This window comes from Nannospalax galili, unplaced genomic scaffold (genome assembly GCF_000622305.1).
Source record: "Nannospalax galili isolate Female #2095 unplaced genomic scaffold, S.galili_v1.0 scaffold315, whole genome shotgun sequence".
NCBI lineage: Eukaryota > Metazoa > Chordata > Mammalia > Rodentia > Spalacidae > Nannospalax > Nannospalax galili.
The window spans coordinates 1,443,124-1,456,584 of record NW_008336851.1 but is presented as its reverse complement, the minus strand read 5'-3'; the positions used below and the strand labels follow the sequence as shown (position 1 = coordinate 1,456,584).

Below are 13,461 nucleotides of genomic sequence, written 5' to 3'. Positions count from 1 at the left end.
AATCCTTAAAAGATTTTAGGGTTACCTCTTCAGAGGGGGGAATGTTAGAGTAGCCAAAAGCCCCATAAAAATAATAAATCAAAGAAGAAGGAGTACATGAAGTTATCAGAAAAAAAGTGATGGGGAGATATGGGAGGAGTTGGAGGGGAGGGAGTGGGCATGAATTTGATCAAAACACCTTATATGCAATAAATTATTTATTTTAAAAAATAAAAATGCTGGTTGGGGCTGGAGAGATGGCTCGGCGGTTAAGAACACTGACTGTTCTTGCAGAAGACCTGGGTTTGATTCCCAGAACCCACATGGCAGCTAACAACTGTCTATAACTCCAGTTCCAGGCTCTCTGACAGCCTTTTCTCTCCTCCTTGGGCATTGCACAGATGCACTTACCTACATGCAAGCATAACAGTCATACACATAAAATAAAAATAATAGCCAGGCATGGTGGTGCACACCTTTAATCCCAGCACTCGGGAGGCAGAGGCAGGAGGATCTCTGTGAGTTCAAAGCCACCCTGGTCTACATAGTGAGTTCCAGGCCAGCTGGGGCTACAGACAGACCCTGTCTCAAAAAGACCAAAAACAAAACAAAATAAAATAAAATAAACAAATAATAAATAAAATACTTTTAAAAACAATGCTGGTCACGATGCAGTTAATGCATTTTTCTCTCAAGCATTATCAATACCAATTTATAATTTTAGAGAAAGGTGTAGTCTTCCTCTTTAGAATTAGCTAATGATAGAGAGCATTCTAGGTACTCAAAGCAAAAAAAATAAATAAATAACATAGCTTTGTTTCTACACATCCAACATAGATATGGTATATGCTTTAAAAATGTAGCTAAATTTTATCTTCCCAGACCCCAGATAAGGGAGTAATTTGCAACTATCTAATATGACCCTATGTCTGGACTATACATTTTATTTAGCCTTTGTCCTAGTTTCCTTCCTATTCCTGTGATGAAACACTAACCAAAACCAGCTTAGAGAAGACAGGGTTTATTTTATCTTACATCTCCCAGGTCATAGTTCATTACTGAAGGAAGTTAGGGCAGGACCTCAGGCAGGAACCTGGAGGCAGGAGCTGAAACAGAGATCACCACCACGGAGGTACACTGCTTACTGGCTTGATCCTCTTGCCCTGCTCAGTTTGCTTTCTTATACAACACAGGACTACCCATCCAGGAGTGGCACCACCCAGAGTGCGTTGCCCCCCATACACACACACATCACTCAATAACCAAGAAAGTGACGCACAGATATGGTCAGAGGCCAATCCAAAGGAGGAAATTCCTCAACTGAGGTTCCCTCCACCCAGATGTGTCAAGTTGACACCAGCTATCCAGTACAATTGTCCCCCTGTCAACTTGACACACAAACACATCACAATTAAACCAGAGCCTTCCCATTTCTTATCCCCAAGATCTCATGCTAATATTAATATTACAACATAAAATAGGACAACTTTAAAAGTCCCACAGACCTTAAAAATTCAAACACTTTAAAAGCACAATGTCTTTTTCAAATAATCCAAAGGTTCTCAACTGTAGGCTCCTGAAAAATCCAAAATAAGTTATATACTGTCTTATTTCAAAAAGGAAGAACCAAGGCACACTTAAGTAAAACCAAAGTCCAGCAGCATAGACATCTAGGATTCATTCATGATCTGGGTTCCTGAAGGCTTGAGCAGCTCCACTTCTCTGGCTCTGCTGTACACAGCACACACAGCTTGTCTTGTAGGCTCAGGCCAGCTCCACTGCACACCTGCCACTTCCCTTGGTCATCCCATTGTCTTGGCATCTCCAACATGCTGGGGTCTCTACTGAAAACTGAGGCTGCACCTTTACCAATGGCCTTTTCTGGCCTCTCAGGGTGCTAAGCCTCAGATTCTCTCCATGACCTCCTCAATCCTGGGGGTCTTCACTCCAACTGAGGTCACACCTTCACCAATGGCCTTGCCTGGCCTTTCACAGTGCCAAGCCTCAGCTACTCTCCAGGACTCCTTCATGCCTTCAAAACCAGTACTATGTAGCAGACCCTACACATTACCAAGTCCTGCTTCCAGCTTGAGATGGAACCTCAGACCCTTTCTGGACCACAGCTTCTGTGTGCTGACCCTGAGGAAATACTTCCTAGTTCTCACCTCAATAATGCTGGTCTTTTCTTAATCACAACTGATTTTTCAGACCAGAAACCACAGATTCTCAATACAAAATATCATACAAACAGCCCTAGAAGTCTTTGCTTCCCTTAAAATGTCAAAAGCCAGACCTCCATCATCTACATTTCTCTTCAGCATAACAGTTCCAAGCTCCACAGCTACAGTTCACTAAGCTCTGGGTATTCAATGGCATCCAAACACTTCACAATCCTCCCCAAAACAACACGGTCAGGTATCAACTGGTATCAACTGGTATCGACTTCTGTTCTAATTTTTATTGCCGTGATAAAAACTCTGACCAAAACCAACTTGGGGAGGAAAGGGTTTATTTGGCTTACAGTTCATAGGCCATCATAAAAGAAAGCCAAGGCAGGACCTCAGGGGTAGGAACCTGGAGCACAGACCGTCCAGGCAGCATGCAGCAGAGGTGTCCTTGCATAAACAATCCCTGACAGGCCACTGCATGAAGCTGTGAAAGTGAAGCCTGATGGGCAGTGAAGACCCCCAAGACACTGGAGATGCTGAGGCTGTGAGACATCTGCCAAGGAGAGTTGCACACAGGAGTGGCACCAGCCCAAGAGAGGTGTACGCCGTATGCAGCAAAGCTGGAGGGGCAGAGCCACCTAAGTCCTTCGGAAGTGAAGTCCTAGAAGTCAGACATGGAGCTATTTGATCTGGTGTTTGCCCTGCTGGCTTTCAGTCTTGTTTTGGTCCAGTGTTTCCTCAGTCTACACCCCATTCCTCCCTTTTGGAATGGGAATGTGTATTTGGTTCCATTATATGGTGGAAATATGTAATTTCTTTTGATTTTTACAGGGGCTTACAGTTAAGAGAGCACCCTGGGTCTCAGAAGAGACTTTGGACTCTTGACTCCTGAATAGTACTGAGACTGGTAAAGACTATGGGGACTTTTGATGGTAGATTAAATGCATTTTTCATTTTATATGGTTATGAGCTTATGGGGACAAGGAAGTAGAATGTGGTGGTTTGAATGTGAATGTCCCCCAGAAGCTCCAAGTATTTAGACATTTTGTCTCTAGTTGGTGGCGCTGTTTTTGAAGGTTTTAGAAACTGCAGTCTTGCTGGAGGAAGCACGTAAATGGTGGTAGGCTTGGAGAGTTCTTAAGCTTGCTAGATTTCAAGTCTCTGTTTCCTGTGCCTGCTGGTGCTCCTAGCCTTTTTTTTTTTTTTTTTTTTTGAGACAGGGTCTAACTGTAGTGCTGGGCTGGCCTGACCAGGCTGAAATCCACCGAAATCAACCTGGTTCTGCTTCCAGAGTGCTGGGATTAAAAGTGTATACCACCTTGCCCGAAAATTTAGTCTTTTTAACAGACATTATTTTATTTGATCCCCACAATAAACCTGTGATATAAGTAGAAGGAAAATCAGGTCATTTTATGGACAATGAAGTTAAGGTTCAGAGAGAGTAGCTAACTTTCCCAATTATATAACTGTAAGAGGCAGTAGCAGAGATAGAAATAAAAACCATTACCTTCAAGGTTGAGGACTCTTTCCTCTAATCCACATACTTTCCAACCTCTAAAACACACACAGACACACACACACACACACACACACACACACACTCACTGCTGGATAGCATCAGTTGTCAACCTGACACACCTGGGTAGACAAAACCTTGACTGAGGAATTTCTTCCATTGGATTGGCCTGTGGGCATGTCCGTGGGGCATTTTCCTGATTACTGAGTGATACGAAGGAGCCCACTGTGGGTGGTGCCACTTCTGGGCAGGTGATGCTGTGTTGTTTAAGAAAGCAGGCCAAGTTTATACTTCTCTACCGACAAAAACTTATGGCCACAGGACACACACTTTTTGGAAAGCATCATACCCTTGGCTCTTGTCTAAGGTAATATAAGCAATATGAAGGACCCCAATGGCCAGGGAAATTGAAGTCAGAAGAAAAGATATTTTAAAAATGTATTAATGGGTTATAGTCCCTTTCCATATTTACTTGTGTGAGACGGTTTAATGTAGAGCTTCAGCGCAGATGACATTTGAAGCTTTTGAAGAGGGTCTAAATCTCAATGAAGTTATTTACACTCAACTCTTAAAATGCGTAAGATGATGGGCACAGCCTTCAAAAACTTGATACTTGATGCCAAAACCACACACACACACACACCCCTACCAGCAAGTATAATCTTTTAAAAGAGAAAATAATCAGATCACTAGATAAGATTCTAAAAGAACAAAATGAGAAAATAAAAAAGATGTGTGTTTGTGTGTGTGTGTTCACTGGCTTGCCTATTATTAGTCACACAACTGCAACAGAATTTGAAGTTCTTACAGAACCAGTTTCAGGCAGAATTCAGATAAAATGAGTTAATGATAAATTCCTTAATCTCTTTGATTGATAGCCAAGTTATCAAACTGCCCTAAGGAGATTTCAAGCAAAATGTTTATTACAAAAGATGGCATAAAATGAGGTTGATTTTGGGGACTGGAGAGATTGCTGAAAGGTCAAGAACACTGGTTGTTCTTGCAGAAGACCCGGGTTTGAATCCCAGCACCCATGTAGCAGCTAACAGCTGTCCATAACTCCAGTTCCAGGGGATCCAACAGCCTCTCTGTCCTCTGCGGGCATTGCACAACACGGGTACACTTACCTACACGCAGGCAGTACACGCATAAAATAAAAATGATAAAATATTTTTAAAAAGCAAAAAAAAAATGAGGTTGATTTTGGAGAGTAGAGAAAGAAATTGAGGCAGGAATGTTGTTTTATGTAGGGGTCTCACTATACACTCCAGGCTGGCCTCAGAGTTTGACCCTCCTGTCTTGGCCTCTCAAGTGCTGGGATGACAGGCATATACTACCACACTTGGCTTTAAAAAAATAAGGAGAAAAAAATAACAAAGTTTTCAAATGGAAAAATTCAGATTGCTTTTCAAGGCCCAGCTGAAAAGCATATAGCAAAAATACTGTAAAAATGTACAATGCAAATGAAGAAAAGTTATAGCTGTCTGAAATTCCAGCTAAGTAAATAATTACCAATGACAGGCAATATTTATTTATTTTTGTGTATGGGTGAGTACTCAGGCCTTTGAGCAGAGGGCATCAGATCTCTCAGAGCTGGACAACTCTGATTCTCAAGACTGAGCAGCAACCATCCTTGACCACTGTGCCATCTCTCCCATCCCTGGAGAAAAATTTTAATTTCATTAACTTTGATTACATTGTAATTGCTTTTTAAAAACATTATGTACTCCTATGTCTGACTTTTTTTTCAAAGAAAACTTTAAGATAAAAAAAATGACTGAGGCTGGAGAGATGACTCAGTGGATAAAGTATTCGCCATGCAGGCATGAGGACCTGGATTCTGATCCTCAGAACGCACTTAAAAACACCCCATATGGCATTGCACCTGCAACTCCAGAGCTGGGGGCAGGAGACAGAAGGATCCTGGGGGCTTGCTAGCCAGACAGCCTAGTCCAAACTCCAGGTTAGAGAGATATCCTGTCTGAAAAATAAGATGAAGAAGCAATTGTGGAAGGCATCCTGACCTCAACCTCTGGCTTCTGTACACACCTACATTGGCATGCATGCATGTACACATGCATGAACACACATAGAAAGAGAGAGAGATTGAGAGACTGAGATCTCTGTAGTAGGTCAACTTACTGTGCCATAATAAAAATTTTAAGACTTGAAAAGGGCCTTCAGAATCAACTAGTACTCCCCAGCAACTAGTACTCTCCAGCAACTAGTACTCTCCGGCAACTAGTACTCTCCGGCAACCAGTACTCCCCGGCAACTAGTACTCTCTGGCAACTAGCACTCTCCGGCGCACTGGGAGCGCTCCCCTACCACACTACTGTTGTTCAGATTGTGCAGCAGTTTTCTAGTCACCTAATCTCTTCCTCTCAGCTCAGTCTATTCCACCAGTGACTATACCGTCTCCCATCTGGAAGTAACTTTGGACTCAAATAACAGAAAACAAATGTACTTCGGGAGTTGCCCCAGCTCTTCCAAGGTCTTTTATTTTAAGGGAAAAATGCCCCAATACTCTACATCATCACAGTTATTCCTGTATATAATAAAAATTGAAAACAAAATTTAAAACAGTTCTCTTATACTTTTTAGTATATATCTAGTAATAAAATCAGTTTTTGTATATTAATGTTTTATAGGCTAACAAGGTCTACTTAATTTTGATCATATACAACTGAGATGCTAGGAAAGGCTTATCAGCCTAGTTTAATTCAAACTGAAAAGCAATAAAATTTCAAGTTTTCTCTTTTCCCTTTCTAATACCACAAAACAATATCAAAGAACCCTCAACTCTGTTTACTCGCTCAGCCAACTCCCCAGCCCCAATAAGATTTTAAAGTTTAAAGTTTCTCATTCTCAGAGTTTGTCCACCTTCCTGTCACTTGGTCTTGTGAATGATCTTAAAACTTCCAAAATTCTTTAAGCAATTCTCAAAATCATGAATTAGCCCACAACAGGCCCAGATGTGAGAACTGTAAACACTGACTTTTAAACTGTTTTTCTCATCGCACTAATTACGTAACTTCCTAAGTGGAATTCCGGTTTTGCAGAAATGTGCGTACGCATGTGACACTAAATACACAAAACAATGTATCTTCCTTAAGTCCACGTTCTCTTCTGCAGCTTCTCCGTTCATATTCATCTCCTTTGTTTCTATGTCATCTTTAGCATATTTTAGCATCTTGACTCAGGTTAACAGTCACCACTGGATTCCAACTCGATTATAGTCTTTTTTTCCCAGCAAAACCAGAGTACTGCCCAGTGAGTTTCCCTTTGTGATGGTGCTTGCTAGTGTTAAATATCAACCAACAGAAGTTAAAACCACTTAGGAGATGGTGGGGAGGGGGCTTGCAATATCTGTGGAAGAGTATCTGGATTATGTTAGAACTGAGGTGGGAAGACCCAGCCATTGTGGGTGACACATTCCCTAAGCAGGGAATCTAGCATTGTGTAAAGCAGAGAAAGAAGGCAAGCATACCATGTATGCTTACACACATTCTTCGGACTGTGGATATAATGTGTCCAGCTGTTCCAAGCTCCTGATACTTTGACTTCCCCACCATGAGAGACTGTAGCCTGGAGCTGTGACCTTTTCCCCTTAAGTTGCTTTTGTTCAAGTATTTTTCACAGCAACAGGAAAAGAAACCATGGCAGTGTCCACAGTGATTAATCCCAAAGACCTTAAGAAAAATAGCATCATTAAACAGTGATACCTGCAGGGAAAATACTAAAGTATGGTTTGGTATAAAACGCAGGTCTGTGCTCCCAGGAATTCAGGAGGCAGAGGAGGGAAAATAACTTGACCCCACAAGTTGGAGACCAACCTATGCAACAAGAGAAACTCAGCTTCAAAAATAAAATAAACGGTGCCTCAATATGAGGCTCAATATGAGAATACATAAACCAGGTATGGTGGTGGACACATTTAATCCCAGCACTCTGGAGGCAAAGGCAGAAGACTCCTGTGAGATGGAGGCCAGCCTGATCTACATAGTGAGTTCCAGGCCAGCTGGGGCTACAGAGAGACCCTGTCTCAAAACAAACGAAAATAATAAAGTAAAATAATAATAATATGAGTACATGCATAGCATCCACAAGGCTCTGAGTTTGAACCCCAGTACCACGAATAAGCATTTAAAATATCTGACATTAAAAAAAACCTGTTCTAGTCCATTATTCATGACTTAGCCACTAGATTTAGTGACTGCCATTAGATGTCTAACAAGATATAAAGTCAGTGCTGTTGTATAGGTATGTGTCTTGTTTCGTCTATTCTCAAACCAGGTTTCATTAATAAGATGAAGATTATATTTTTATGTTCTTAGACAATTCACTCAAATCTACTGTAAGGCATATAATGCTATTGTTTTAAGTGTCCCACAATAAAAGTTTTGGAAGATAAAGAACCTGGAGAAATAAAAGTCACCAGATATCCCTGCTGACTGCGAGGCAGATGAATAAGGCTCTCTATAGATAGTTCTTCAAACTGTCTTTTTGGTTTACTGATTTTACTAAGAGAGAACAAGTTATTCTTTGGAATGTCTTAAAGCAGTTCTACACATCAAGAACAAAGCAAAACAGTAACTGTAAGATTTGCTTAAAGAATACGGTGATGGTGCACACCTGTAGTCCCAGCACTTGGGAGGCAGAGGCAGGCAGAGCTCTGTGAGTTCAAGGCCAGCCTGGTCTACATAGTGAGTTCCAGCACAGCTGGGGGCTACAGAAAGACACTGTCTCAAAAAGACAAAGAAAAAAAGAAGAAGAATACAGAGTTCCAAGGCAGGGAATATAACTCAGTGACAGAGTGCTAGCCTATAAGGGTGCAAGGCCCTGGGTCTGGTCCTCAGTACCACAGGAGTACAGAATACCTAAATAAAACAACCCCATCCTGGCTCAGGAACCATTGAGGAAGAAGGGGTGGAAAGATTGTAAGAGCCAGGGTTATTCCATGAACATAGGGAAACAGGGGCTTTCAGGCCACTGGAAGCTTGCACAGGTGAACTTGTAGCAATGCCAACTCAATCAAACAAGGGTCCAGAGTGAATCGAGGGAAATGGGCAGCTGCCCTGCCCTAGTTAGACACTGATTACTACTGCGTAAGGGAGAACAGACCTTACTTACGATCTCTAGATAGGTTGACTAGACTCAAGTGGATGAATTTGTACCCAAGGACATCTGGGTAAGAATGCTTGACTGGATAGGATTTAGCATGTATGGTGGAATGCATGAGGTCTGGTGGGAGTTTGGGGTGAGGAGGGAGAGCATGGATTTGATTAAGAACTGTTGTATGAAATGTACAAAGCTCAATTAAAAAAAAAACACTTCATCCCATTTACTAAAACTGAGATGCTGAGAACTATGCCAAAATAACAGAAACCTATCTTGCAAGCAAGGTAAGAATAATCACATCACTTGGTCAAGTCAGAAACATGCTATGTATTATTCATGAATAATAAATTCAGCAGCACTAAGCACTCAGAGTTCATGATATCAAACTAATGTGAAGGTTTAAAATCTATACAATACCACCAAACCTTCTTTGCAGTTCTGGGGGGGCGGGAAGCACTATATGCCCCTAGTCCTAAACAGTGCAATTATAAGGAAAGAAAATCATAAGGAGCAATAACAGGCTTTTATTTGTAACTTTTATTTATAAAGTTGCCCTATGCTGTTTGTTTCCTAATACACATTATGGAGACACATGCCCACCGCAAAAACCTGAAGTCACCAGAAAGCATACAGGAAACATCTGAATCTTCTTCCTACTTATCCTTCTAGCCTCATGCCCCAGGTAAGTCTGTTCATGTTCTTTGTTTATGTTTGAAGAAAATTTTTACATCTGCATATATGTAGATATATGATTCTTTAAACCACAAATGAAAATATACCGTACACACAGGGCCCTAGTGTCTTTCTCAGTGAATAATGTACCTTGGACGATTCTCCCACATATGTGTCTCTGGATCAACTTTATTCTTTCTTATTAGCTGCACAGTGTTACATTCATGAAGGTGCTCACTCAACCAGACCTCTATTGCAGCATGTTTAGGTTATTTCTAGTTGCTATTATTTTTTATTTCAAATAAAATTGTGACAGATTGCAAATATGTGTGTGCAAACACAAATATATGTGCAAGAAAAATTACTGGAAATACTGTCTTTTAACAAAATTAAATTCAAACAAGAGACCCGCATCTACAAAGGAGACAAGGGAAAAACCTGGAAATTAAATGTTTAGTGAGTAAACGATGCCAAACATTACCACAAAGTTAGCAGCAAAGTAATGAATGAGGAAAATGTAAACAGGCAAGAAAAAAAAAAAAAGGAAGGAAGGAAGGGAAGGAGGGAGGGAAACAAAATTTGTACCTACCCCCAGACAGAATAACAACGAAAAGATAAAAGGCTAAGAGATATCTTTTAAGTGGGAGGGGAAGAAAAAGAAAAGGACATTGCATAAATAAGGCAAGATACAGAAGGGTACTTTTAGGGTTTCTCTTGCTTCTACGCCACCAAACAAAGTTAATCAATAGATTTGAGACATACACTATGCATATACAAAGTTGGCTCCACATGATTTAAATGACTGAGGCCTAATTCTGACATAGTAACCCAGGCTATTTCTACCAGGCTATACAGTGTTGGGAAAGGGAACTTCCACAAAGGAAAGCAGAGAAGTAACCTTTCCACAGTATAGCTTGTTACGCTTTCAAATTTCTGACTAACTTGACAAGAAAATAGTGACAATGTTGGTATATACCAAGAAAGCCTTTCCTGGGACAATCCTGATTAAAATGCAGAGATTCGGGCCTATATTTTCTATTACATTCCTGAAATTTCTTCGGCTCTACCAGGGCTATTCCAATATTTCACCTACCATAAAACACGATCAACAACTTACCTCTCTCCAAGGATATGAATGCCACAACACAAACGGATTCATGTTTTTGTCCATTAAGGTGTCAGGGGTCTCTGTACATGAGGTCCATTTTAGAGTCCACAGGTATCAGTATTCTGCAAGACTGAAAACCTCGAAAATGTCAATGCACATTCTAAGTTAGCACTTGGCTCCAATTCATTCTGGATAACGACCACACTACATGGACATTCAGATGGGCAGTTTAGTGGATGTGAGCACTGAACATGATCGAGGTGGTCAAAACGAGATTAACACAGTGACACTGACCCAGAGGATCTCAAAACATTACTTTTTATCTATTTAAATGTATTCTAACATGACATCACAGGAACAGCATATAAAAATGGGGGTGAATGGGATACCAAGACTTTCTAGGAATTGTAAAAAGATTTAAATGGGGATAAACTTATGAAATTTAATACTGCAATAATGTATTTAGATGCTTAGATTTGTAGTTTCCAACCAATATGAGGAACAGCTTAGGTTTTAAATCTAAAGATGCTTACTAGTTTCTTCTTTAATTAAAACACTATGTAACATAAATTCATGGTTCCCCACCCCCACCCTATCCAAGCTAATGATAAATTTCAAGACTCTCATTTCACTAGATATCCCATACACAGCCACCTCATGGGGCTGCGTGTGGAAGGTGATGCATGCCCAGATCTTATTACAGAGCTGTATGTGCCATCTGCACTCTATCCCATTTGATAGCCAAACTAATCTGGCTACAACTCTTGCTTTGTTTTGGTTGGTGGGGGGTTACATGATCATTTTTATTACATTTAATGGCATGTTTACAAAGGAAACACTTGAATATTCAAGGATTTTCTGGGGTGGGGCTGGTTCTAATTTGTGTATATTCACAGCACGTAAAACCTGACTAAATTTTTATGAATTACTATTTTCATATTCGTTGTCACTCTCATTTGCCTCTCAAATGCTAGTACCTAAACATAAGAAACCATTAAGAAAAAAGAAAACTTGCATTGCCGAAAAGAAAGCATAACACGAAGCAGCGTCGCTGAACCACGTGGCGGCTGATTATTTGATAGTCTTCCTGGTATTACTCCCCTGGAAGTTCTTCCCAGAAAAGTAAAACAGAAAAAAAGTCAAATAATCACCTTATCCTCTCCACCAAGAGAGAAGTATTAAGACCCATTTGTAAATTTCACTACTTTAAAACAAAGTAAGTCCTCCATCTCTTCTGCACCAAATCGCAAAACACTGGTAAGCATAAGCAACCCATCCGTTCAGACGCAGGATCCAACACACACATACACACACACACACACACACACACACACACACACACACACACACACACACGCACGCACGCGCGCGCGCGCGCGCGTTTGAGCCAGAAGCAGGCTCTTTCATTCCGTAATTTATTCACCGTGCCAGTGTCTAATACTGGCAAGGCACTGTCCTATGAAAGGCCAGGTCGTTATCCCTTACCACCAGTTCGGGCCGGGGTGGGAAGCGAGCCACGGTGAGCTCACCTCTGATGCCCCAGATGCCATCTCTCCAGCACCACCCAGGCCAGGCTGGTTCCTAGAGATTTAATTCGTCAAAGTCCTCGTCCCTAAGCCCGAGTCCCAACAGTGCCCCGAATCCCACGCCAGCAAGCCTTCCCCTCGCCACCGTCCTCCACACCCCGGGGCAGCTTTGCATGTTACAGCAGGGTTGGCCCAGCCGCCCAGGACCCGCCCCTCCTCTGTCCCCCAGGCGCAGGTGCCACCGCAAGTGCAACTTCCGACAGTGACGTCACTTCCCACTCGCTCCTTGGCTGCGGGCCTCCTTGGCTTCCAAGTCTTGTTTGTGGGGTGATTGTTAAGCCAACCTGCCCTGTCTCGAGCCCTGCGACTCACCCACCCTGGAAAAGTGCTTTTCCTTCCCAACTTCTTGGCGAGCTTCCTCAGACTTCTTTTTTCTGCATATTCCCCTGCTTAAATTCAGCACCCTTGTCCAGATTAGCTCTGTCTCTGAAAAAAAATCACAAGTCTGTTAAGGTTTTTCAGATTTCCCTGCCCAGAATAGTGCGGACTTTGACACTGATTCCAGTGCGGCCCCTTTCATGGCTAATGGTATTACGAGGGCAAGTTACTTAACCTCTCTGTGCCTGGTTCAAGTATGAATAAATAATTCTAGTACCTTAAACCTAGGATTGTTGTATTACTTGAGATAATAGAAAGTTCCAGCATTTTGCGAGCACTTAATGAGCATTAACTGTTATCCTTTACCTATTCGTACTTCCCCACTGGAAAATATAAGTGGATGAGAAGCCGGAACACTATTTGTTCAGCCGTTCATTGTCTGGGTACTTTCCCTTTTGGAACTAGATATATCTTAGTCAAAACCAACTTTAACCCTAGTTGAGAGCAGCCTGCTAAATTACTGTGCTTACTACTGAGGAAAGCGGAATAAAACTCTAGATTTGCCAGGGAAGGTGGAGATTCTCATCAACGATCCGGGAAAGGGAGAGGAGGGCAATGAATCCAGGCAAATCTCTTATTTACCCAGAAATGAGATGTGCTTTGTCGTCATTTTGAACTGGCTGAATAGGAACAAATGACTGACCTAAGCACTTTGAGTAGGTAAAAATGGACTCTGAATGTACTGCCGCTAACAGGCACGATTTCATTTAGTCTCCTGTAGTTAAATTTCTCAACCTTTACTTTAGAAATTATGACAAAGATAACATTAAGTAGTAGTGTCGAAATACGGGTGCTAGGCCTGTGTTCTAAATATCTAGTAACCCCCACAGACCCATAAAATAAAATAAGAGTTTGGAATAGGTGAAATTTGAAGGTTTTTTCCAATGTTATTTGTTATCAGGTCATTGATCATTGTTGTCTTCTGACAGGGTA

The 13,461-nt window shown here is 41.5% G+C and overlaps 1 protein-coding gene across 4 annotated transcripts in view; it reads right to left on the bottom strand.

Annotated features, from left to right (window-relative positions):
* Window positions 1-12,571, bottom strand: part of Map3k13 (mitogen-activated protein kinase kinase kinase 13) — a 177,926-nt gene extending 165,355 nt beyond the window's left edge. For 2 of the 4 annotated variants that reach the window (XM_029562653.1, XM_029562658.1), the window contains exons 1-2: window positions 12,094-12,294; window positions 10,574-10,694 (exon numbers count right to left, since the gene is read on the bottom strand). The gene's annotated coding sequence lies outside the window, so the exon portion shown is untranslated. Of the gene's footprint in view, window positions 1-10,573; window positions 10,695-12,093; window positions 12,295-12,466 lie in introns of those variants that run through there. The other 2 variants (XM_029562655.1, XM_029562656.1) reach the window with 2 other exon arrangements.
* Window positions 12,572-13,461: the final 890 nt, after the last annotated feature.